At 40.4% G+C, this 27,169-nt stretch overlaps 1 protein-coding gene across 9 annotated transcripts in view; it reads right to left on the minus strand.

The window, feature by feature from the left end:
* The window catches only part of PALM2AKAP2 (PALM2 and AKAP2 fusion), a 499,465-nt gene that overhangs the window by 376,371 nt on the left and 95,925 nt on the right, over positions 1–27,169 (minus strand). Inside the window, exon 1 of one of the 9 annotated variants that reach the window (XM_067040968.1) lies at positions 270–287. The exons of the other annotated variants lie outside the window; for them this stretch is intronic. The gene's annotated coding sequence lies outside the window, so the exon portion shown is untranslated. Of the gene's footprint in view, positions 1–269; positions 288–27,169 lie in introns of those variants that run through there. 9 annotated transcript variants of the gene reach the window in all.

Raw genomic sequence — 27,169 nt, forward strand, 5'->3', positions numbered from 1 at the left:
GGGGCGGGGACCCAGGGACCCACATTCTAAACTTATGTACCAGCTGAATCTCTTTCGTACTAAAGTGTAACATGTGAGAACCCCATTTTATCTGCTCCCGAAGGGGCTTCTTTAATTTAGGACTTTGGAAATTGAGAAGAATCAGAGTACTCTGGTGGAGCTGTGATGAATTTGCTCAGCAGATTTGGGTGTCATGTACTGGTATGTTTATACACAAAGCTGTTCGTAATTTACACTACACAGACACAAGCAGTGTAGTGAGTACTCACACTCATGCCTCTAAAAACTGGTCAGATCTTCTAACCACAGATGGTGCCAGCTTTCGTCCAGGTTTCGTCCTGTGGTTCCACGTGACCCCTGACTCAGAGTTTTCCCTTTCCCAGTTGTTAGCCATCCATCCGTCCATCCATCCATTATTCAACACCTTCCTTTACTGTCCTGGCATTGGGGTATAGAGTTGAGTAAGGCACAATCCTCAAGAAGCAACAGAAACATTAACACACTTAAGTTGCTTCCATGTCCTGGCTATCGTAAATAGAGCTGCAATAAACATTTTGGTACATGACATGGAAGCAACTTAAGTGTCCATCAACAGATGAATGGATAAGGAAGATGTGGCACCTATATACAATGGAATATCACTCAGCCATAAAAAGAAACGAAATTGAATTATTTGTAGTGAGGTGGATAGACCTGGAGTCTGTCATACAGAGTGATGTAAGTCAGGAGAAAAACAAATACCGTATGCTAACACATATTATGGACTCTCAGGGAAAAAAAATGTCATGAAGAGATTAGTGGTAGGATGGGAATAAAACACAGACCTACTAGAGCATGGACTTGAGGATATGGGGAGGGGGAAGGGTAAGCTGTGACCATGTGAGAGAGTGGCAGGGACATATACACACTACCAAATGTAAATTAGATAGCTAGTGGGAAGCTGCCGCATAGCACAGGGAGTTCACCTCTGTGCTTTGTGACCACCTAGAGGGGTGGGAGGGAGGGTGATGCAAGAGGGAAGAGATATGGGAACATATGTATATGTATAACTGATTCACTTTGTTGTAAAGGAGAAACTAACACACTATTGTAAAACAGTTATACTCAAATAAAGATGTTAAAAAAAAAAAAAGAAACATTAACACACTTTTACAAAACAATAAAGTTTGCTGACAGGGACAAATCCAAGATGCACTGGGGGTAAAGCGGAGGAAGCCAATTCCGGGGTGTCTGGGGATGCTGCCAGAGGAGGGTCCAGGAAGGCTTCCCAGAGGAGAGAAAATGAAAACTGAATTTCAAAGGATGCATAGGCCCCCAGTAGGGAAGAGGATGGTTCATAGGGAGAGGGGAGAGGCTGTGCAAGGGTCAGGAGGCACAAGAGAGTGCTGTGAGTTTGGGGCGCTAGAAGCCACCCCGTTTTGAAAAGGGATGTGCAAGATGGAGGGACGTGAGAGATGGCACTGCTGAGATGAGGCAGGAACCAGGTCACAGCTCTGCTCAGCACATCACATGTCCTCCTGCGGGTGAGGGGAGCCACTGAAGGGGGAAGCAGGGAAGTCACTTTGGAAAGATCACTGGGGGTCCTTACTGAGAATAGACTGTTGAGTTAAGGGAGTCTCCCTGGAGGCACGGAGACTATTTTCAGAGTCTAGAAAAGAGATGAGAAGCTCCTGAATTGAAAATAATGGTTATGACAACTGTAATGGGTTGAATGGTCCCCGAAAGATATGTCCAAGTTCTAATCCTCGGTACTTGTTAAAATGACCTTATTTGGAAATAGAGTCTTTGCAGATGCAGTTAACTTAAGGATCGTGCTATGACAGCATCCTGGATTGAGGGTGGGCCCTAACCCCAATGACTGGTGTCTTTATAAGAGAAAGGAGAGGGCTTCCCTGGTGGCGCAGTGGTTGAGAATCCGCCTGCCGATGCAGGGGACACGGGTTCGTGCCCCGGTCCGGGAAGATCCCACATGCCGCGGAGCAACTAAGCCCGTGAGCCGTGGCCGCTGAGCCTGCGCGTCCGGAGCCTGTGCTCCGCAACGGGAGAGGCCACAACAGTGAGAGGCCCGCGTACCACAAAAACCAAAAAAAAAGAAAGGAGAAGGAGATTTGAGACACACAGACCCAGAGGGAAAGGCCATGTGAAGACAGAGGCAGAGACTGGAGTTAGGCAGCCACAAGCCAAGGACCACCAGGGATTCCGGCAGTGACCAGAACCTAAGAGAGAGGCACGGGACAGATTCTCCCTCAGAGCCTCCAGAAGGAACCAACCCCGCTGACACCTTGATTGTAGACTCTGACTTCCAGCACTGTGAGATAATACATTTCTGTTGTTTTAAGCCCTGCCACCCCCCTCCCCTGCCAGTGTGTGGTAATTCATTACATTTGCCCTAGGAAACTAATACAGCAACTAACATTGACTACTGACTCTATGCCAGGCACCCCATGAAGTACTGCATAGGTGCTGGTTCATTTAGCAAACCCCACATTCCATAAGGTAAGTATATTATCATCATTCCCATCTATCACATGAAAACACTGAGGCAGAGGGAGGTTTAGTCATTTACCCAGGGTTACAAAACCAGTAGGTGGCTGAGCAGGCAGTCTGGGAGCAGAGCCTGTGCTTTCACCTCCCTGGTCTAATGTCAGAGAGATGGAGACGAAGGAGCAGACTTGAGTAGGTGGGGAGAATTACCAGGACCTGGCAATTCACCGGGCATCGGGAGGGTGGCAGGAGGAATCGAACCTCCTGGATTTCACGTGCTGCAGTGCCTCCATCCTCTAGTTTACATCAGCCTCTGTTTTCCACGCCACACCAACCCCCCGGGATGCGCTCACCTGTGCAACTCTCTAGTCCTGCTCTTTGCACCTGGTTCTCAAGGCGTCCTCCTTGGCTCTTCCCATATATGTCCTTAAAATGGCTCTACTCTTGTTGATTCCCTGGACAGTGGTCTCACTACCTCCTTTTCTCACTTTCGGTTCTGGCTGTTCTTACATCTTTGAGCTCTAGCCTGGCACTCAAACTTCTCCCGACCCTAGAATCATCATGTTTATTCTGGTTTCTGCTCTCAGCACCCCTGCCCCTTTCCTCCCACTGTCCGCATCTCCTTGTAAAACGAGGAGGCATAGCATCCAGGTGAAGGGCTGGGAGGAAAACCATGTCTTCCAAGGGAAAAGGTTACATACTTCCACTACGCTGTTTTCCTCTTTCCCTTTTAAAAATTTCCCATTCTCTCAACCCAAGACTGAGACCAAAAAAAAAAGCATGCAAAAATACTTTTTGCTCCTTTATATAACTTAGGTTTTTTTTCTGGTCCACAGTGAGTGAATTACATTAGCCTGGGCTGCAATGATAAAGCAGAGTGTGCTGTTTGTTATTGCCATATAGATGTGTACATTGCTATTTCAAGAAGTTGCCAGCTCTTACAATTCCCTCTGTGGGTCTGGGACGGTAAATCTGCCAGTGAGCATAACTGATTGATTAACTGAAAGGTGGGTATTAGCACTGTTCCACATGTCTAGTTTTAAAATGGTCTTTTATTATACTCTAGGATAAAATTTCATTGGAAAGGTCCAGGATATTAAAAAGACAAACATTTTAAATTAAAAAAATAGAAATTTAGACCTACAACCCAGGTGCCACTACACTTCCACTGACCAAAATTCATTGCCAAAAGTGGAACCATTTCAGAGATATAATTATGTAAAGGAATAACAAGAAATTCAAAGGCTCAAAAACTTCCCAGAGTTCTCTGAAATAATTTGGAACCCCCTCTGGGAAGCACACAGGTTTATATAATAGAATACCATGTAATACATTGTTTATCTTTGTTCTTAGACATCATTTCACAGCATTATACAAAGTGATATTATCATCATCCTGACATTTTCATCTGCTTTCAGACACTCAGATTGTTTTTAGAAAAGCAATCACCTTATCTGGGAAGAAATTTGCCATGTACCGTGTTGGTTTGCCAGCATCTTAAAATACCCTAACATTAGATTTTCCTTTCATTCCAATACTATTTTATATATAGCCTATTTTGTATTCAAATATATCAAAGATATTAAATATTTATTAAAATTGTTTCTAGGTATTCATATTAAGTTCACTTTACCTACCGTTGACTTTTACTCCTCATGGTCTAGCTATAGAACATAGTAAGTAATGATTAACTGACTAGTACCTCTGGAGTGGTCTTTAATGAACATAAACCTTCACTCAAATGACAGACAATCCAAAAGGGGATAGCTGGAACTTGCTCACACTCACTCAATCCATGTGTTGCGATGATACAAAATCACAGGGATTGAGAGATAACTTGCATTTTCCTTCGAGTAAAAAAAAAAAAAAAAAAAAGGAAACTTATTAAAATAAGAACAGTGTAACTTGAAAATCTCCCAGTGAGCTAGTGGGAAGGAAAGTTCAGTGCATTTGCACTGGAAGGATCAGAAAGGTAGATTCCTCTTTCATTGGTTCGTTTAACAATATTTAACAAGCACCTGCTATCTGGTGGGCACAGTGCTAATTTCTGGGCTTCTAGTGAATGAGTTTCAGGAAGAATGAAGAGAGAAACTCCTTCTGGGGCTTACAGATCTTTTTGTTAACTCTCCCTTATTAGACTTTGGGGAAAAGGGAGCCCAGAGAAATCCACAAAACAAAGTCTTTCAAATCAGAGCTCAGTTCAAGGCCAGTATTCCACTTACTAGGGTTCTGTCTGGGGACAAGCCTCTTAAACAATCTGAACCTCAGTGTTCTCATCTGCAGAATGGAAATGATAACAATTTATAAGACTGTCATGTGGATTGCACAAAACAGTGGGCGCACTGGAAGTGCTCCAAAGTAACATTTTCTAAGCAGTAAAGAATATTATAATAAATATTAACTGTGTTTCTGTCTCTCTCCCTTCCTCTTTGCTCCTGCCTTGTGGCCATTGCCTAACCACTGGCACGATTTTGGTGAGCAGGCCTACTTAGCCTAAATTCCACAAAGCAAGGAGGAAATTGTTTTCTCTATGTTTAACTGCAAAGTACTGTGGCTTAGAGTAAAAGTAGCCAGACGCAAAAAGCTACAGAATGAATGATTCCTTTTATGTGACATTCTGGAAAGGGCAGAACTATAAGGACAGAAACCAGAGCAGTGACTGAGAGAGGCTGAGGATGAGGAGAGGGAACTGATGACAAAGGGGTCCAAGGGAACAAACAACCTGTGATGACAGACATGTTCTGTATCTTGGTTTTGCAGGTGATTGCATACCTGTATATATTTGTCAGCACTCATTGAACTGCACCCTTGAAAAGGGTGCATTCAACTGTATGTAATTTATATCTCAATAAACCTGACTTTGAAAAAAAGAAGACTGTGGCTTGGGACCTTCAAGGTTTCCTTTAAGAAAAAAAAAAATCTATGATCAGTACAGGAAATGAGCAGTGCTCCTGGGAATACTCTTGTACAAAACTAACTATAATAAAGACAGACACTGATACTCCTCCTAAGAGAGGTACAAAGTTCTCCGGGATTCCAGAGTCAAAAGAAACATCCATCCACGGACACCAAGGCATACTTTATGGAAGAGGCTGCATTTAAACCGGGCCTGAAGTGTGCAATTAATCACTGGGTTGTTGTTTTTTTTTCTTCTCTACCAACTATGATGAATATCTTAGACTCCAGCCTCTGTTTATAAATTGCTTGCAAATTTTATTATGTTTGATTACTCTTCTAAAAGTTTGTATATTGTAATGTATTTGCCAGAGATTAAATGATTCACAGGATCTTGCCCCTTAAAACACAATCACGGTTTTGAGGCAATGTTTTCTGAGTTTGTGGTCTTTAGGAAATTGTTTTTACATGTCCACTTATAAATGTTCTTCCATTCAATGAAATGAAGAAAAGTAGAATGTCATTAGAGCAGACATCATGACCAGGTGTAAGAGGTTGGAATGGGGTCCAAAAATTTAGATTCTATGACTCACAAGTGACTCTATAAATCAAGAAAAAAAAGATCAATAATCCAAAAGAAAAAAGTGGGTGGGGAAAACTATATAAACAGACAGTTCAGGAGAGAAAACACAGTGGCTATTAATCATAGGAAAAGATGTTCAATTTCAATGTAATTAATGAAATGGTTACTTCTCTTAATATACACGCCTATGAATCACTGAGACAAGATCAACAGTCTGGCAAAAAAAAAATTAGCAAAGTAAATGAATAGACAGTTCATAGAAGAGATAATACAACTAGCCTTGAAACATGAAAAGCTGCTTATACGCACTCATACTAAGAGAAAGGCAAATTAAAGCTGCACTATTTTGTACTCATTGGGCAGGTAAAAAAAAAAAAGTTTACCAAGTTTGTTAACGTGTTAATGAGGGTGTAGGAAAATCAGCTACTGCTGGGACAAACTTTGTGGAGAAGCACTTGGCAATGTCTATTGAAATTAAAAATCACAATGATTTTGACTGAGCAATTCCACTTCCACGAATTTTATCCTACAGATCAGCCATGTGCAAAATGATCTGTACCACGTTATTCACTGCAGTTCTGTTTGTAATAGCAAATGAATGCCCCTCATTGGGTTAAACGGGTTTTTATACATCATACCAGAGAACATTACTCCACTGGAAGAGACAGTGAGAAAGCTCTTCATACGCTGGTGAGAAACAATCAGATATATTAGAAATCCAGAATCTCAGGCTCTACTCCAGACCTCCGGAATCAATACCTTCAGTATAACAAGATCCCCAGATGATTCCCACGCACGGGAAGGCTTCAGAAACCCTGGTCCAGCTACTTCCTACTCATGGTCACTTCAGGCTTGACTTCCTTCTGGAAGTCTTCTCTCACTCTACCTTTATTCTACCTAATCTACATTGACTGCCTTTCCCTGGTCTACCATTATCTCATGTGTTTCTCTCCATATTTTTTGCCACATTATAATTTTCTGGGCTCTTCTGTCACTCCCACCAGGAGATATTTACTGCTGTCTCACAGTCCCTAGCCTAGAGCCTGGTAATATGTAGTAGATGCTCAATAAATATCTTTTTGGATAAATAAATAGATGAACCAGGCCCAATAAAAGTGGGAGTGGGAAAGTTTGCTTAGTGATCTTTTTGCCATTTACCTTTTTCTTAGATGTTTCTCCTTTCTGGAGAAACTGCCCACGGATTAAGAAAGAACAGGGCACCCTTGGGAATAGCTCCTCTCCCCTCACTCCCCCCAGGCCAACAGCTGCAGGCATTGGAACAAATACATCTTCCAGCTCTTTGCTTGGCCATGGATTCAGCTCAGGTTAGAAATAAAAGCTTTAGGTTCAGATGACATTTTCGAAGGGCCAGAAATTCCCTAGAAATCCTAGCCGCTTCTTGCTCTAGGAGATCGGCTTCCTGAATTGACTCAACTTTATTTGGGAGCATTTGCTAACTGTTGCTCCAACTGCTGCAAAATTCCAACCACACAGAGGAAAAGGGCTCTACGAAAAGCCCAAGCACGTGGTGCCTCAAAAACGATTTACCATCATGTGTGCTTGTGACTTCCAGGAGTGAAATGAAAGGGTTGCTGGCCAAATCACAGCACCACCGGAGTTCCCTCCAGAGGCGGGCGGCACTGATGGCAAAGGAAAGCAAACAAAAGAAACATTCTTTCTACTTGTGAGTGAAACAAAGATCCCACTGAGAAAAGTGAAGTGAGCAGGAGAGCTGTAAAGTCAACAGAAATGGGGGCTGTCTGTGGAGGAGGCATCTGGTTTCAATGTAAACATCCTTAAAATGTTTCAAGAATGAATGCACATTTGAATAATTTATTATTAAACTTGTTTTTTCCTTACCATGGATATTTAGGGCAGATTCAGCATTGAAGAGATCCTTCCATATGCCCAACTCAACTGGAGTCCCCACTCAGTTTAGACCTTTTCTGAGTGGAATATTGAGAGGAAAACATTTGAAAGCAAACTAAAGAGAATTGCCTGTCCAAATCCAGGATTGCCTGGTTGGATGCAGGTATATTTGGAAAAAGCCACGTGAACACAGCACACTAAGTAGATTGTACACTTTGCGCAGGAAACCTGACGTGGGGTGGAGGCAGGGCTGTAAGAGTCTCTGCCTGCTCTGGTTTCTGTCTGGAGTTTCTTCATTGGCAAAGAAATTCATCTTGAATTGCACTTGCTCCTCCCTTCTGATCATGAATTGAATACACAAAGTTCTGAAAAATGCTCTAGAAAAGAGGTTGCAAATTAGTGTGCTTTGTTAGGGCCAGATGATGTCTTTAAAAAGAATGTCTTAAAGTGGCTGCCAACATTTTAAAAATTTCTGCAGGGCAAAAACTGGCTGGATCCAAGTAGAATCCATTTGCTAATGACCTTTAGAAAAGACAGGCATCCCAGTTTGCCCCAACCCATGGTACACACGCACACGCAAACACACACACACACACACACACACACACACACACACGCACACACACATCCTAGGGCAGCCCTCAGAATGAGAAGGAAATGAGTTTTGTCTCCACTGGTTGGCCACCTGACTTGGTTACTTGGTATGGCATGATTCTTTTTCATATGATAGCAGAACTTTTTCTTTTCTCTGTTTCTTTTCTTTTCCTTTTTCGCTATTTTCTTTACATTATACTACTCTGTAGAACTCTGTAATGTTAAATTTTTGTATTTTTTTCTTTTTTTCCTTCTTTAATGAGGAACCAACATCGCAGTGTCGGGGGCATCTTTGTCAGCTGTCTTTGAAAGGTAAGGGAAAGCGATAGACCTTTCCCTGCCATTTCGTATTTCATGAGGCTCCTTTGGCTTCCTGTCTTTCTGTGCTTCAATATAACCCTGTAGGGGTTTACCTACAATCTTGACTTCTGGCTTTTTCTTGATAAGTCAGGAGGTCTGGCATATTGGCCACACAAATCACTGCTCCTGCACTCAGGCAGGCTGAAGGAGCAATTTTGTCCCATGGGAGCAATAGAGCTGTGTCAGTGATGTCTACCAGCCTGGAGCTGTTTAGGCTCTAAATGGCAAAGGAATAGCCAGGAATTAAAGTCATGGATTCCAACGTAGGTACCGCTGACTTTAGCCAAGGTGTCCAAACATACAGAGAAGGAAACAGGTTGACTATGGTTCATGGGAGCAGAGGACCAAGAAGACTTATTTGCCTCTGAATGACTGCATCCTAAATGCAGTGCTCAGCCCTGGTGCCTTGTATAGAATTAGTGCTCAGAAAATGTCTGTCAGATTTAGAAGATGGAGATCACAGGTTGAATTCTAGACAAGAGCAAAATGGTCCTGAATTGTTCTACAAGATTACCTAATACTTTAACTTTTATAATGAAAATATGTTGTAAAATTGCAATTTCTTAAAACACTTGATTCCTAGAAAATAGTTTTTGGTTTTTTTCCAACCTACGAAAACACATTTGTACTCTCAAGAGCAATTCACATATAGCTGGTCTTAGAAATCATAAAGCTCATGATATCCCAAGTAAGGAAACCAGCTCCAGGTAAGAAAAAGACTTGTTCAAGGGCAGACCAGTGGCAGTCTGGACAAGAATGATCTCTTGATTCCAGGGATTGTTTTCCAGCACTAGGGATTTGCCCAAGCCCAAGAAAGTGGTTCTAAGGGTACGTGACCAACTTCAATAGTCTGTTGAAGAAACGTGGAGATGCCTGGCTACCTATTGTGAAAGTCCTGGGCTCTTCTGAAGGGCACCCGGACCTGTCAGGCTGACTCCTGCAAAGGCTAATGGGCAGCCCAGAGGGGTAGAGATGGCAATACAAGAGCTGCCCCTATCGCCTCACCCTTAAAGCAGATGGCCGCGTTGTCCTGGGGACCCTAAGCGGGGAACACATCCCATCCCAACATCAAACGGCGGTTCCCCAATCCAGAGCATAAACGTGTCACTGTCAGTCATGACAAGACACATCACATGACAGCACATGGAATCAGACATTTAACTTACGAAACATCACGACTCTGTTTCTAATATAATGGTATAAAGATCACAGAGTATTTCATCGACATAGAAAAAAGCGAAGGTTTGCCAAAGGTACTGCCATATTGTAGACCCCCCGCCCCCGTTCCCCACTTTTCTTGTTCCTCTTATAGTACCTGGTTTCCTGCAGACTCTAGTGCCCTATTGGGAACGAGGAGCCGGGCAGCCTATGTGTCCCGATGCAGCAGGGTAGCTCAGTTCAGCAAGTCCAAAAGCAAAGAGCACAGGCACCAGGCATGTTTGCCAGGGTTCATAGCCTCTCTTTCCCCTCATCTGCCTGGTCCCTCTATTCAAGCGAAAAAACACAATTCTACTTTACTCCAAGTGATGAATCAAATAAATGCCCTAAAATAAATTAAGTATATAAATAAGAAGAGATGGCCTTGTAACAGCATAAAACTCAATTTGAGCTAGTAAATATTTTGATAAAACTGGTTAAAATGATACCTTTGGTGGAGCCGTTCTGTGGTCTTTAAAATTATGGAGTCATAGTTTTTTTAGAAGTGGGAGGACCCTTATTTCCGGATTTGTTGGTGCCTACCCATATGGGCAACATTTAGTTACATCATGTATGATTATTCCTTTTAATCAGAAATGCTTCTCTGTGACATCAAGTGACTGGCGAGAAGAGCTATTTGATTCGTATGTTTCTGGTGTGATTTCCCACCACCCTCTTACACATGCTGCAGTCCAACCAGAACTATGCCTGTTCCCTCCTCCATGCTTTTGCTCTTGTTCTCTCGTCACCTCTGCCATGCCCGCTGAGCCTCATCCCTATGTCTGTTAAAATCCTCATGTTGCCAGATGGCCTGGGTTTAAACTCTAGGCTTCTGCAAACTAGCTGTGTGACTTTGGACAAGTTTCTTAATCTCTCTGAACCTTGGTTTCCTCATCTGCAAAATGAGGAAAGAATGGTACTACCTCATTGAGCTGCTGTGATGATTAAACGAGATACTAGACTTAAGACACTTACAACAGTGCCTGAACCAGATCTACACCATCCTTCCTTCAGCCTCCAGGGGATATTATTGGTGCTTTTTTCTATTGGGCTCTATCTAGAACCCTAGACTCTGTGCATGTAAGGATACTTTGATATGGTTCTAATAATCATTAATTAATAAGAATTAATAATTAATAAGCAAACTTATTTCGGTTAACTCTGACCTAAAGATTGAATTAAATTAAATGATTACATATTAGCATATGTAAACAACAAGGTCCTACTGTATAGCACCAGGAACTATATTCAATATCCTGTAATAAATCATAATGGAAAAGAATATGAAAAAGAATATATATATGTACAACCGAACCACTCTGCTGTACAGCAGAAATTAACATAGCTGTAAATCAACTATATTTCAAAAAAATAAATTTTTAAAAATATTAGCATATGTGATCAAACACCTACTCTGTAGCTTATATCAATATTTTGCTCCATTTCTTCCATTTATTTGGGAGCTTCTTGGGCCCTGTACTTACTAACTAACTTACCAGGGTGAGGGGAAAACATTCTTTTGTGCTTTCTAAAATAGAATTATCTGGTGAGCTTTTCTAAGTGACTCCTATTTCCCTCCAAACCCACTGGCACTCCCAAATTCGTTATCAGAGAGCGTGCTCAGAGACCAACAGTTCAAGGCAGATAGGACATCCAGGGACTGAGAGCAGAGTGGATTTTTTGCTGTCAACTGTTCCTCACTGGCTGACACTCTAAGTGGTTGTCATTCCCTTGTGCAGAAGAAAAATACCATAAAAGGCAAGGCTCAGGCAGGCAGTTAAGCAGTTTGAAGTGTTCCTCAGGGCTGTACACCCTCTTGGGAAACAGCAGCAGACCCCTGGCAAAGATTACAGCACACTTTGCAGCAAACTTGTGGAGGAACAAAGCGCATATTGTTACCTCCTAACTCCAAGCTCCACGGGCTAGTAAAAATACGTAGTATACATTTTTAATGGGGTGAGGGGACTTGGCTTCCCTGGAACGTTTTGGTTGGAGTCATAACACAAATAAACTGTATTCTGGGGTCTAAATTGATGAAGCCCAGCGCCAAGCTGCGTGGTCACAAATGGGGCAACCCAGACCATTGTGTAAATCAAGTGCAGAGGCCAAGGTGTTCTGGCAGCTGCACCTCTGCACGCTCATGTGGGGAAAAGATGCCTTTTAAACAGTTCCCAGCAGGCTTTCCTATCTGCCACTTTTTTTCTAAATGTGTTTATTGTTCATAGAATGGATGATGTCTGCCCATTTCTACTGTTGTTAAAAATCTGTCAACTGAGTGACTTTTTAAATAACCTGGAATGGGATTTAGCCAGACAGGAGAGGCTGTATCTATTCTGACTGGTTCAGTTCACGTCTGTTCCTTCTTGGAGCTCAGTGTGTACATGTCTGCAAACACACACACACACACACACACACACACACACACACGCACACGCACACGTACACACACGTGCACATGCACACACGGCCACTAGAGTTGACTCCAGAGATCAGGGGAAAGGAAAGAACGGAGGCAGCATTCACTTCAGCCAACAAGTCAAGTCACAGAGGAAGTGAAAACTCTGAACAATGAGCCCCTTTTCAAATGGAGCCCATCTGGTAATGGGGGGAGGCGCTAAATTTTGGACCTGCCTTCCTGCCATTTTATGTAAGGTAGTTCCTAAGGGCTAACTGTTGGGCTCTGAAAACGAGCAAAACTAAAACCTGTGTTCGCTGATGAGATTTGATTGAAACCCTGAAAGCTGTCAGAAAAGTTGCTTGGTGCCTAGGCTGAAAGGAGGGGCTGGGGGGTACCAAAAATTATTGGGGCGCTTAAAGGGACACAAGGACTTAAAGGGAGTTCAGGTCTTCATCCCTGACTCTTCTGGAAGAGAGGAACGCAGCAAGAAGTGAATGCTGCCAGAGCTGTGAGGACCTGCTGTTACTATGAGAACATCTGGGGTGCTTATAATATTCCTGGAATCCGAGCTAACACATTGGAGCAAATGATGTTAAAGGGGAAATAAAGCCTTGGTTGGAGGGACTTACAGCTACTGAACTTAATTGCTTCCTTCCTTGCAAGTGTGATGTTAAAACAATCATTGTTTTAGACCCTCTAGCCCTCAAAACATTTATGAAATCATACGATAATCAAGTCTAGCAGGGACCCTAGTGACTCTCTGCTAACCTTTTCTTTTCAAGGTGAAGAAACTGAGGCTCAGAAAATTGCCCAAGGCCATGAAGCTAGACAACATCCGTGGAGATTTGCAAGCTATTTTTCTTTATCCTCGGGATCCAGAAATATGGTCATTCATTTTGCCTGGAGTGTGGCAACCATGTTCTTAATTTCAGTACAGAAAATTGTTTCTTCAAAGTTTTTACAAGGATTTCTTTTCTGGTTATTACTAACTCAAAAATATATATAATTTTTAGGTTGGAAATACATTCCTTGCCCACCATATCTAACAATATCTCTACTGTCATTTGCATATCTTTTTCCTTTTTCTCTGCATTTTGAGAGAGATTTCTAATTTATCTTCCCCAATAATGGTGCAGTCCTACACTGGTTCAGTTCGGTTATTTACTGCCTCTAATAAGGATTTTAATACTGTTCTTGAGATTCTTCACTTTCAGGAATATTTTATCCATTTCTCATCTCCATGTTCATCTTGTTCCTCCCCATTCCAATGACCTTGTGATTTTTCTATTTCTATTTTTTAAAGGCCATATGGAACAAAGACAAATGAGTACATTCATGTATTAAACAAGAAAAAAAGAGCACATTTGTCATTTGCTGGAATTCATTCATTCATTCAGAACCTATGATATACCAAGCACTGTGCGAGGTATTAAAGCAAGATACGCCCCCAGTTATCCAAATGTATTAGGAAATGCACATCATAAACAACTGTAATGCAAGGTAGAAAGTGTTACCTATCTTAAGCAAGGCTTACATCTCAAAAGATATTATGAATACTATACATTTTTTTGGAAAATTTCTTCTGGCTCCTGCATTAGATAATTTTTAGAGATCTTATTTTCTTTTAAACTTTTAAGATTGATGCTCCCTTTCTTGAGATCTGCAGCAATTTTGTCCAGTGGTTCCAAGTAGTCTTTTATATTATTTTTTCAGTATGAAAACTTAAATAATGTGAGCTCTCTCCAGACTTAGTGACTTAGTCCATACATGGTATGGACTGAGCCTCGTCCACACCCACCCTTCATTTATATGATGATCTCATGCCTACAGCTGGATCACAGGTGGCTGTGCAACTTCTACCCAAACTCCAGATCCTAATGCAGCTCTGCTCTCCTGGGGGAGCATCTCCTCCTGCCCCTATTGTCTGTTTCTTTGAGATTCTGACTCAACGTACATGAAAAACTCCAACCCCAGCATACAGAGTGCTTCTGTGATAAATCTTACTTTTTGGACCCACGTAAGTGATGAATTTTTGGAACTACACTTCCCAGGATGCAACTAAACATTACACATACTTAGAGAGAGGGAAAGAAGTCCCTCCCGTTTTTCTGTCCTGTTGGTTTTGGGGAATTCTTGAGGCTGCGTGGATAGGGAAAGAAGGAAGGGTGAATGGGAAACAGCTTTGGGGCTGCCTTAAAAGGAAGCAGCCCCTCGGAAGTAGGAGGAGGGGGTGCTCAGATTCCTGGCTGAAATAGACCAAGGGTTTCTGTAAAAGGAAACCTCTAGGATAGGCATAAAAAGCCTTTTCCCCCTCCCTCCACCTCTGCTGTCCCCTCCGGGAGACTAATCCTGGATCTTGGCAATAGGCTGTCTGACAGTCATCCTTTTCAGGGCTGTGGTGAGCATTCTTTCTTATTTCTGTATCTTTCTGGGCATTTTAGGAGAGTTGGGAGAGCTGCAACCAGGCTGCAATCCAGATGCCAGTTCTCTGCTCTCCACATCTGCTTTTTAATCTTCTCTATCCAAATATGACAAGTAGAAATGCGAACAAAAATAGAAGCTAAGTTAACCATGCAAGGAGCCAGTATATATTTATGTGGTATGGGTCAAAGAAATATATATAATCCTGCACACACGTTAGAAATGTCCTGTAAATCTGGGAAAAACAAACCTAAATGGAAATGATCATAGTCTGGGTGGTAGCCATATGGAACACAGACAAATGAATACAACCACGTCCTAAACAAGAGGGGCGGGGAAGCTAATTTTGTCTGTTGTTGGAATTCATTCATTCATTCATTCACTGGGTACCTATGATATGCCAAGCACTGTGCTAGGTGCTGAAGTTAGGGATAAAAATCCAAGCAAGATATAGTCCCTGTTCTCAAAGTCTGTGTGGATGTGTTTTAAGACGTGAACATAGAGACTAGTATGTAAGGTAAAAAGTGTTAATTGCCTTCAGAGAACACTTCAAACTCTCCAGCAGCTTTCTTCTCACTTGGAGTAAAAACAAACTCCTTCTGCTGAGACAATTCAAAGGGAAAACAAAGCATTTTTAACCAACAGTGCTGAAACTGGATATCTGCAGCTCATCTTACCTTACTGTATATGCAAAAATTAATTCAAGATGGATTTTAGAACTAAACTCAAAAGCAAAAACCATAAAGTTTCTAGAAGAAAAAAATTCCATGACTTTGGCGTAGACAAAAATTTCTTACACAGGACACAAAACGTACTAATCATAAAAGAAAAAAATGATAAATCAAATTTCATACCTATTACAAATCCCTACCTAGCCAAAGATGCCATTAAGAAAGTAAATATGCAACCTGTAGACTTTAATAAAATAATTGAGATAGATAAATAGATAAGAGGGAGAGAGAGAAAAAGATCTCTTAAAGGGCTCTTATCAGAATCTGTTTCTTAAAGCTGCTACAAACAACAATGAAAGACAAACAACCCAATTTCAAAAGAATGGGCAAGACATGAAGAGACACTTCATCAAAAAAGGATATGCAGATGCCAAAAAGCTCATGAAAATGTGATCAATATCCAGCAGTCAGCAGATAAATGCAAATTAAAACCACAGTGAAGTGTTATTCAAACTGCCTATAACGATTACAGCAAAAACAAACCCACCTGACGATACCAAATATCGGTGAGCATACTGGAATTCTTACACGCTGCTGGTGGAAGTGTAGTGGTACCATCACTTGGGAAAGCCCTTTGGCACTTTCATATAAAGTTAAACATATTTATCAGCCTATGACCCAGCAGTTCCACTCCTATGTATGTACCCAAGAGAAATGAAAACATATACCCACAAAAAGACTGGTTCAAGTATATTCATGGCTGAACTCATAGAAACAGAGAACAGACTGGTGGTTGCCAGAGGCAGGGGTGGGGCAGGGGGTTGGGAATGAGGAAATGGGTGAAGGTGGTCAAAAGGTACCAGAAAAACAGAATATTCATGGCAATTTTATTCAAAAATAGACAAAACCAAGAAACATCCTAAATGTCCATCAAAACAATGGATAAACTAACTGTGATGTATTTATTCAATGGAATACCACTCAGCAAAGAACTATTGATAAAGGCAACTGCATGGATGTACCTCCAAAACAGTATATTGAATAAAAGAAATCAGACTCAAAAGCATACGTACTGCATAATTCCATTTTGACAAAGTTCAAGAACAGTGATAAAAATCAGAACACTGTTTACCTCCGGGCTGAAGGCAGAATTGACTAGAAAGTGCCACGTGAGAACTTTCTGCGGTGATGGAAATATTTTCTACATTTGGTTTTGTAGAGGTTACAGGACATATACAATTACCAAAACCCTTCAAAACAAATACCTGAGATCTGTACATTTTATTATATGTAAATTATATCTCGATTTTTAAAACTATTTAATAAAGGGAAAGTCCTTATAATATTTTATAAGGCCCTACATGACCTTGCTACCTGCCTGATCTCAACTCCTTTGACTCTCCACCTCCCTCCCTCCACTCCAGCCATGCAGGTCTTTTTGCCACTTCATGAACACACCAAGCAATCTCCTAACTCAGGGACCATGCCTTGCTGTTGCCTCTGTCTGGAAAGTTCTCCGCCCACATAGTGACTTGGCTTGTTTCTCCACCTCCATCAGGTCTCTGCACCAATGCTACCTTAGCAGAGTAGCCTTTTGTAACCATTCTATATAACATTGAAATCATCACCACCGCCCACACTACACTCCCTACCCTCCCTTACCATGCTTCTTTGCCATAGCACTCATCTACATCTGATATAAGTTAAATAATTAAAAATTAATTATACCTTTGTTTATTGTCTGTCTCTTTCCTCTGGAATGAAAGCATCTTGATAGCCAGGACTTTGTTTTGCTCATTGTTATTTCCCAAGCAGCTACTTCAATTTCTACCATGTAGTAAACACCTATCAAGTAGTTGATGAATGAATGAATAGGAGGTGATGGTAGATCTGATGGAAAAATCACATTTGACTGATATACTTAATTTTGATTAGACTTCTCTTTCAAATTGCTGGCCAAAACACTTGCATTTCAAAACACAAGTAAGATGAATAGCAGATGTGTTTCAGGAAAAATAAACAACCTACTTCAAAGAACTCTACAATATTTTTAAGGGCCTATGTGGCCAGCTTTGACAAGACCTTTAAGATGAGAAGTCATGGAGCAAGATGACCCATGAGAGTGTCCTTTGTGCTCACAGTGGGAAGCTCCAGGGGATGACATGCCCCTGGGAGTGACCCACATTCTGCAGCTCGCCCTTGTGGCCCTGCAGAGGGTCTGGCATGGAGTTTCTAAGTTGCTGTCATTTGCATTCCAAAATCACAACTATTCAGAACCAGAGACCTGAAAGTTAGTATTAAAACTAATACAAACTAGCAAACTATTATATATAGAATGGATAAACAACAAGGTCCTATTGAATAGCACAGCGAACTATATTCAATATCCTGTAATAAGCCATAATGCAAAAGAATATGAAAAAGAATATAAATGTATAGCTGAATCACTTTGCTGTACACCAGAAACTAACACCACACTGTAAATCAACCATACTATAATTAAAAATTTTTTTTTAATTAATACAAACTAAAAACAGGGAAATATTCCCAACTTTGGGGTGTAAGACCACAGAACTGGACTGGCGTCTGGTTCTGGACCCTTATGAACAATTCTGTCACTAATTGGTGGTGTGATCATAAGCAATCAGCTACAATCTTGGAGCTTCTGCTCCCTCAACTAGGAAAGAGGGGTTCAGCCAGAAGAACTCTATAATCACTTTCGAACTCCGAAATGTTTTGAATCTGTGATCCCTATACTTATAAACTGAGGAAGAGTTCAACTTTTTATGAGCAAAGCCTTCAGTCATGACACCTACATTAAAAAAAAAATAGGCTTATTACAGGTGAGTTTGCTAATCTCTTTCTACAACTGATGGCATTCTCTAAAACATGAGGCCTACCTTCCCTTTCTCCATCTTCATCAAACACTGATGTAGGTAAATGGATGTAACAACTGGCATTTCCTTAAGTATACTCCAGTGCTCAGATGTTGCCTAAGTCAACAATCGGACTGCTTGAATAAACGAAACCAGTCTGTCAGCCAAGGCTGGTGCCCTTTGTGAATCGATATTTTCAAAGCAGGCTTTTGTTCCATTTCTAGTTCGGTTTCTTATAAGCAATATGACATTGGTCAAGACAAAACTACTAGGTATAAAATACATAAGTTACAAGGATGTTATGCAGCACAGGGAATATATATAGTCAATACTTTATAACTGTGTATGGGCTATATTCTATAAAAATATCAAATTACTATGTTGCACACCTGAAACTAATATAATGTTGTAAGTCAACTATACTTCAATTAAAAAAAATCCCAGGACTTCCCTGGTGCCAGTGGTAAAGAATCCACCTTCCAATGCAGGGGATGCAGGTTCGATCTCTGGTTGGGGAGCTAAGATCCCACATGATGCAGGGCAACGAAGCCCGCACACCACAGCTACTGCGCATGCGCACCTCCATGAGAGAGCCCACGTGCCGCAAACTACAGAGCCCGCGTGCTCTGGAGCCCGCACGCCACCATTAGAGAGAGAAAACCTACATGCCACAACTAGAGAGAAGCCCGAGCGCTGCAACGAAGAGACTGCACACCATAGTGAAAGATCCCACATGCCTCAATGAAGATCCCACGTGCTGCAACTAAGACCCGACGCAGCCAAAAAAAATAAGGAAAATAAATAAATAAAAAATTTAAAAATCCCATCTGAGTTAATCTAAATAAATATCATGTATAAAACCAAGATCATTTCAGTCTCTCCTTACCCAAAAGTTATTGTGAGGATTAAATGAGGTAATACATGGGAAAGCTCAGTAAAACTATTGTGTGAATATGAGATAGTATTATTATAATATTGGACTTTGAAAGCCAACCTAAAACCAAACAGAAATGCTGGGAGTTCAGGAAGAATTTTTGAACCTTTGAGCACTTGGAGTAGCGAGTTTATCAGGTCTCCCCTGATTCTCAGTACACGTGCAGAGAACAGGGGTGCTGTGGGGAAAAAGATAAGACAGTTTTCGTTCAGAGGCCAGAATTCACATCCCAGTTCATGGGTTTATGAGCTGTGAGGCTTTGGGAAAGTTAATCACTCTGGGCCTGTGTCAAGGTTTGTTTGAGTAGTCTCAACTCTTTGGAGGTAAAATGTAGAACACTTTTTACTTTCCTAGCACCTGTTCTGGGTTGACTCCTCTTTTCTGCTGGATTGCAGACTCCCTCAAGGACAAATCAGTCAGATCCTAACGCTTTCCAGGAATTCTATTTGTATAAGTGGAACATTTTAAAATGTCATTTTCTAATTGTTCAATGCCAGTATTATAGAGATATAAGTGGATGTTTGTATATTGACCTTTTATCCTGAGACCCTGCTAAATTCACTTAATAGTGTGAGCAGCTTTTTTGTAGGTGTCTTAATTTTCTCTATAAATAATCGTTTTTCTGTGAGGAAAGACAGGTTTTTTTTCCTGGCTTTTTTTCTTCTATTCTTCTTCTTTTTCTTCTTCTATTCTTCTTTTCCTAGTATGCCTTTTATTTCATTCTTCAAAAATGGCACACTGTCAGCAAGCCCTTCCTGGCAGCTGTTGTTTCTCCAAACTGGACGTTCTCAGCAGCAGGTTTTAGGGGCAGTTGTGAGAAAATGGGGAAGAAGATCTCACTTGACACCTTACACACAGTATCCTTATCTTTAAATTGGGAATAATAATTCTACCTCCTGGGTATGCTATGAGAGAAACACAAGATCACATAAAAAAATATATGGCAAATGCAATAGGCTGCATGTAGTTGATGCTCAGTAAATTAGTATTAATTCTTGGTAATACTGGTGTCAGGAACATTCTCAGTCTAGAGGCCAACTATATAATGATTTTCTGTGCCTCTTGTCATCTGGAAGACACAATCAAGATTTTCCATGCTTAGGCACCAAGGCCATGTTAGGCAAGTTGGTGTGGCCATCTATCTGGTCTCAGACTTTTGGGATCCAATACCTAAATGGTGTAAAGATTTTGAGAAAACATAGTAAGAATAAAACCTTAAAACTGGATAGAGACTACCCATTTTACAATTAGTAATAATGTTTGAACAGTGTTCTTTAGTTTGGTTCTTTGAAAGCACAAGCTTTGGACCTGGTGGGTGAACTGCTTACAGATTTGCTAAACAATGTACGGTCAAAATTCACTAATTATAGTGTGTGTTAACTAGTTATTTTCTTGTTGAATTGTCAATTGCTCTTACTATGAGAGCAATAAATGCACCTAGCTAAAATTAGCAAAGTTCCAGTTTTATTCTGGGTCTTGTTTTCCTTTGACTTTTCATGCCTGTGTGCCTGGCTTACTTCTTTTTGTCTGTGGAAGGGCCTCTGACATGCTTCAGTTCAGTACACAGTATACAGTGGCTGCTGCTACCTCTGATGAATTTGCTTCTGTCTCTTTTCACATACACACGTGGCAGGGTAAGTGACACTTCTCTGCACAATCACACCAGACCTTGCCCTTGGCCTCATGGTCATGGAGTCAATGAGTTTCTTAGGCACTTCCCCTAGACTGTAAAGGACACAGTTCCAATTGTGCTGTCACAGGACACATGGGTCCACTGGTCACTTCTTTCCAGCTTTGATTGACTACTCAGGCTACTGGGGATGTTGATTCTTGTATGTTGATCAAACTGACCACTGGTCCTTAAGTCTTTTCCACCACATCTCTGTAAGCCACTCCGATCATATGGTTCCCAGAATCCCTGTGATGCTTTCTGATCCAGAACAGTGATCCCTAACCTTCTTCTTGTTTCTCTTAGGATTTAGGATGCGAAGGAATGCTTCCAGACACGATGCTTCCCAAGTGATATATCCCTAGAGATTAAAGAATCTTTTGCTATGTTGTCTTCCTAATCCATTTTCAAGTGCTTTCTAGTTCTCCCACACTGATGATAAAGATCAGAATGATTATGCCTAATATGCAAAAGATATGGCTAAACTAGCTATTCAGTTCTTTAAGGCTGTTTAACTCTTTTCTGTCAACTGTACTTGGGTTGCGCATTCATACCAATATTTCATCTGTGGTCAAGGGAAAAGACGCTTTCTTCAGCCTTCGGAATAGGGCAGTCAAATCTTTTCAACTGTGTAGTGAAAGTAACCATGTGTCACTGCCTTCCACTAAAATTGAAGAAAGGGTAACCCATCTTGCCATGACGTTTGTTTGGCTATGGCGACTGCTACCTAAGAGTCTTATGACACCTGGACAATTGTTTGAACATGTCTTGTAATACTTATCAACTCATTAAATTTAAATTTAAATGATCAATTGTTCTCATGTTCATAGTCACTGTAGAAGAAAAGAGACTGTGTGAACAGTGCGTGTGGTTATACATACATTCACAAATGTATGAGTGTTTGTGACCATTCTTTTATTTTTTTGCACAGCACTAGATCTATGGGACCTATTTTCCATATAGATAGATAAGGGCAAGACAAAACACAGGGGATTTTAACCCTGCTTATGCCTTGAAGAAGTCTGATTCTGGATGTTGGGATGGTTGGTGATTTTCCAGACTCTAGGAATCAGTGTGAATTTGGCCCATAGCCCATGAGCAGACAACTTTCTCGCACTAGGAAATGACCTCAGCATAGACTAAAGATAACTACCGTGGGAGAAACGCCTACTTGGCTTTTTTCTTTATATTTGGCCCCATTCCTTAACATCTGAGAGCCAGAGAGATGGCCTGTCTTCCAAAGCCTGTTGCACACAAACAGAAGGCAAACCCAAGTCACAGTCCTAAAAGGCAGGGAAAGAATGAATCTTTGTCCAGCTTCTCTTTGTCCCATCATCAGCCTGATGACTAGATGCATGTAGTCCAACTTGCCACAGATGCTTTGGACAAAACCGACCAACGTCCCAAGGAAAATCTATTAAGTGAAAATTAGCATCTATACCATCTCTCCCTTTTCCCTAGGCTCACAAAGCATCTTTAGAGAGTAAAGGGAACAAAATTCTTAATCATGTAACAGGAATTTCAGTTTAAAAAAAAAGTATGATTTCTTGACTCCATAATTAACTTGCTGTGTGAATATAGTAATTTCACTGGGCCTTTCTGTGCTCAATTCCACAGCTTTAAAAATGGAACTCATTGGACTCAGGCCTTGGCTCCCTGTAGTACTTAATTCGAGCTGGGATTTTACCCTAGGAAGCTGCCTTTAATTGAGGCTCACCAGATGCAGGAAGCCTTAGAACCACAGCTTCCAACAGTCCTCAGATGTCATGCTCTCCAAGTGTGCAAATGTGCATACACACAATGTGTCTTTCCCCACAGCACTAGGAGATCATAAAGTATGGTGGGTCCAAGCTCTGCTTGAGGTTGAGTTGCTGGAGAACACGGTCAGCATCAGCCACAAAGGAGCATCAGGAAAAGGCCTGTGGATTTAGTGTCCAGGGCAACAGCCAGCCCCTGAGGACAACTTTTGCTTGAGTGGAGAGAAGAGCACAGAGAGCTAGAGAACACTTCCAGTAATGCTTGGAGAACAAGGTTAAGTTCTCATCTGCAGGGAGTTGCTAGTATTTCTCTATGTTCTCTAACAAACAGCTTGGCCCCCAAGACAATCTCATACTTGGAAAGCTGTTTTATTCCCCACATCAACTGAGGAATGTAAATATCTTTGTCAAGATGGAAGTGAAGAGGCTTCAATCTATTTCTCCAGGGATGGGAATGGCTGAGTTCATTGCTGTAGGGCCTTGTGATTACTCAGTAGATGGGTCCTCTTTCCATCTGCTGCAAATGCTTTTGGCAACTTTGCAAAATATCCTAAGATCTTGGGAATACAAACATTTTGGAAATTGTAGAAAAGTTAGCTTCACTTTTCTTCTTCTGGGGTAATTAGTTGGTTCCAACATACAGATCCATTGCTGAAGATGTCAGTGGCTAAAGGGTATGACATTAAATCATGGAAATTGTTTGACAAGAACTTCTTGCCTCTTTATACATTCTAAGGAGCTCTTCTTTTGATTCCTACTATTAAAACTCCTAGATCAGCCTGTCCAATAGAATCGCCTGCAATGAGGTAAATATTCTATATCTATGCTTTCAGTATGGCAGACACTAGTCACATGTGGCTATTAAGCACTTGAAATGTGTCTAGTGTGACTGAGGAATTCATTATTAATATTATTTAATTGTAATGAACTTAAATTTAAATAGACACATATCCCATACAGGATAAATCCAAGGAGAAACACACCAAGACACATATTAATCAAACTATCAAAAATTAAATACAAAGAACAAATATTAAAAGCAGTAAGGAAAAGCAACAAATAACATACAAGGGAATCCAAATAAGGTTAACAGCTACTCTTTCAGCAGAAACTCTGCAAGCGAGAAAGGAGTGGCTGGACATACCTAAAGTGATGAAAGGGAAAAACCTACAACCACAATTACTCTGCCCAACAAGGATCTCATTCAGATTGGACAGAAAAATTAAAACCCTCACAGACAAGTGAAAGTTAACAGAATTCAGCACCACCACACCAGCTTTACAACAAATGCTAAAGGAAATTCTCTAGGCAGAAAACACAAGAAAAGGAAAAGACCTACAATAACAAACCCAAAACAATTAAGAAAATGGGAATAGGAACATACATGTTGATAATTACCTTAAATGTAAATGGATTAAATGCTCCAACCAAAAGACATAGACAGGCAGATGGATAAAAAAACAAGACCAGTACATATGCTGTATACAAGACACCAACTTCAGACCTAGGGACACATACAGACTGAAAGTGAGGGGATGGAGAAAGATATTCCATGCAAAAGGAAATCAAAAGAAAGCTGGAGTAGCAATTCTCATATCAGATAAAATAGACTTTAAAATAAAGACATTACAGAGGGCAGATAACAGAAGCAAGAAGAACTACAATCCTGCAGCTTGTGGAACAAAAACTACATTCACAGAAAGATAGACAAGATGAAAAGGCAGAGGGCTATGTACCAGATGAAGGAACAAGATAAAACTGCAGAACAACAACTAAAGGAAGTGGAGATAGGCAACCTTCCAGAAAAAGAATTCAGAATAATGATAGTGAAGATGATCCAGGACCTCGGAAAAAGAATGCAGGCAAAGATTGAGAAGATGAAATAAATGTTTAACAAAGACCTAGAAGAATTAAAGAAAAAACAGACAGAGATGAACAATACAATAACTGAAATGAAAACTACATTAGAAGGAATCAATAGCAGAATAACTGAGGCAGAAGAATGGATAAGTGACCCGAAAGACAGAATGGTGGAATTCACTGCTGTGGAACAGAATAAAGAAAAAGAATGAAAAGAAATGAAGACAGCCTAAGGGACCTCTAGGACAACATTAAATGCAACAACATTTGCATTATCGGGCTCCCAAAAGGAGAAGAGAGAGAGAGAGGATCTGAGAAAATATTTGAAGAGATTATAGTCGAAAACTTCCCTAACATGGGAAAGGAAATAGCCACCCAAGGCCAGTAAGCCCAGAGAGTCCCAGCCAGGATACACACAAGGAGAAACATGCCGAGACACAGAGTAATCAAACTGACAAAAATTAAAGACAAAGAAAAATTACTGAAAGCAACAAGGGAAAAATGACAAAAAACATACAAGGGAACTCCCATAAGATTAACAGCTGATTTCTCAGCAGAAATTCTAGAAGCCAGAAGGCAATGGCATGATATACTTAAAGTGATGAAAGGGAAGAAATTACAGCCAAGATTACTCTACCCAGCAAGTATCTCATTCAGATTTGAGAGAGGAATCAAAACCTTTACAGACAAGCAAAAGCTAAGAGAATTCAGCACCACCAAACCAGCTCTACAACAAATGCTAAAGGAACTTCTCTAGCTGGGAAACACAAGAGAAGGACCTACAAAAACAAACACACAACAATTAAGAAAATGATCATAGGAACATACATATTGATAATTACCTTAAACGTGAATGGATTAAATGCTCCAACCAAAAGACACAGGCTCGCTGAATGGATACAAAAACAAGACCCATATATATGCTGTCTACAAGACACCCACTTCAGACCTAGGGACACATAGAGACTGAAAGTGAGGGGATGGAAAAAGATATTCCATGCAAAAGGAAATCAAAAGAAAGCTGGAGTAGCAATTCTCATATCAGATAAAATAGATTTTAAAATAAAGAATGTTAAAGAGACAAGGAAGGACACTACATAAAGATCAAGGGATCAGTCCAAGAAGATATAACACTTATAAATATATATGCACCCAACACAGGAGCACCTCAATACATAAGGCAACTGCTAACAGCTATAAAAGAGGAAATCAACAGTAACACAATAATAGTGGGGGACTTTAACACCTCAGTTACACCAATGGACAGATAATCCAAACAGAAAATTAATAAAGAAACTAAAGATTAAAATGACACAATAGACCAGATAGATTTAATTGATATTTATAGGACATTCCATCCAAAAACAGCAGATTACACTTTCTTCTCAAGTGCACATGGAACATTCTCCAGGATAGATCACATCTTGGGTCAAAAATCAAACCTCCATAAATGTAAGAAAATTGAAATCATATCAAGAATCTTTTCTGACCACAACATTATGAGATGGAAATCAATTACAGGGAAAAAAATGTAAAAAAACAAACACATGGAGGCTAAACACTATGTTACTAAATAACCAAGAGATCACTGAAGAAATCAAAGATGAAATCAAAAAATACCTAGAGACAAATGACAATGAAAACATGACCATCCAAAACCTATGGGATGCAGCAAAAGCAGTTCTAAGAGGGAAGTTTATAGCAATACAAGCTTACGTCAAGAAACAAAAAAATCTCAAATAAACAATCTAACCTTACACCTAAAGGAACAGAGAAAGAAGAACAAACAAAACCCAAAATTACTAGAAGGAATGAAATCATAACGATCAGAGCAGAAATAAATGAAATAGAAACAAAGAAAACAATAGCAAAGATGAATAAATCTAAAACCTGGTTATTTGAGAAGATAAACAAAACTGATAAACCATTAGCCAGACTCATCAAGAAAAATAGGGAGAGGACTCAAATCAATAAAATTAGAAATGAAAAAGAAGTTACAACAGACACCGCAGAAATACAAAGCATCCTAAGAGACTACTACACACAACTCTATGCCAATAAAATGGACAACCTTGAAGAAACAGACAAATTCTTAGAAAGGTATAACCTTCCAAGACTGAACCAGGAAGAAACAGAAAATATGAACAGACCAATCACAAGTAATGAAATTGAAACTGTCATTAAAACTCTTCCAACAAACAAAAGTCTAGGACCAGATGGCTTCTCAGGTGAATTCAATCAAACATTTAGAGAAGAGCTAACACCTAACCTTCTCAAACTCTTCCAAAAAACTGTAGAAGAAGGAACACTCCCAAACTCATTCTATGAGGCCACCATCACCCTGATACCAAAACCAGACAAAGATACTACAAAAAAAAGGAAATAAGAGACCAGTATCACTGATGAATATAGATGCAAAAGTCCTCAGCAAAATACTAGTAAACAGAATCCAAAAACACATTCAAAGGATCATACACCATGATCAAGTGGGATTTATCTCAGGGATGCAATGATTCTTCAATATATGCAAATCAATCAATGTGATACAACGTATTAACAAATTAAGAATAAAAACCATATAATCATCTCAATAAGTGCAGA

Source organism: Kogia breviceps, chromosome 8, assembly GCF_026419965.1.
Source record: "Kogia breviceps isolate mKogBre1 chromosome 8, mKogBre1 haplotype 1, whole genome shotgun sequence".
Taxonomy (NCBI): domain Eukaryota; kingdom Metazoa; phylum Chordata; class Mammalia; order Artiodactyla; family Physeteridae; genus Kogia; species Kogia breviceps.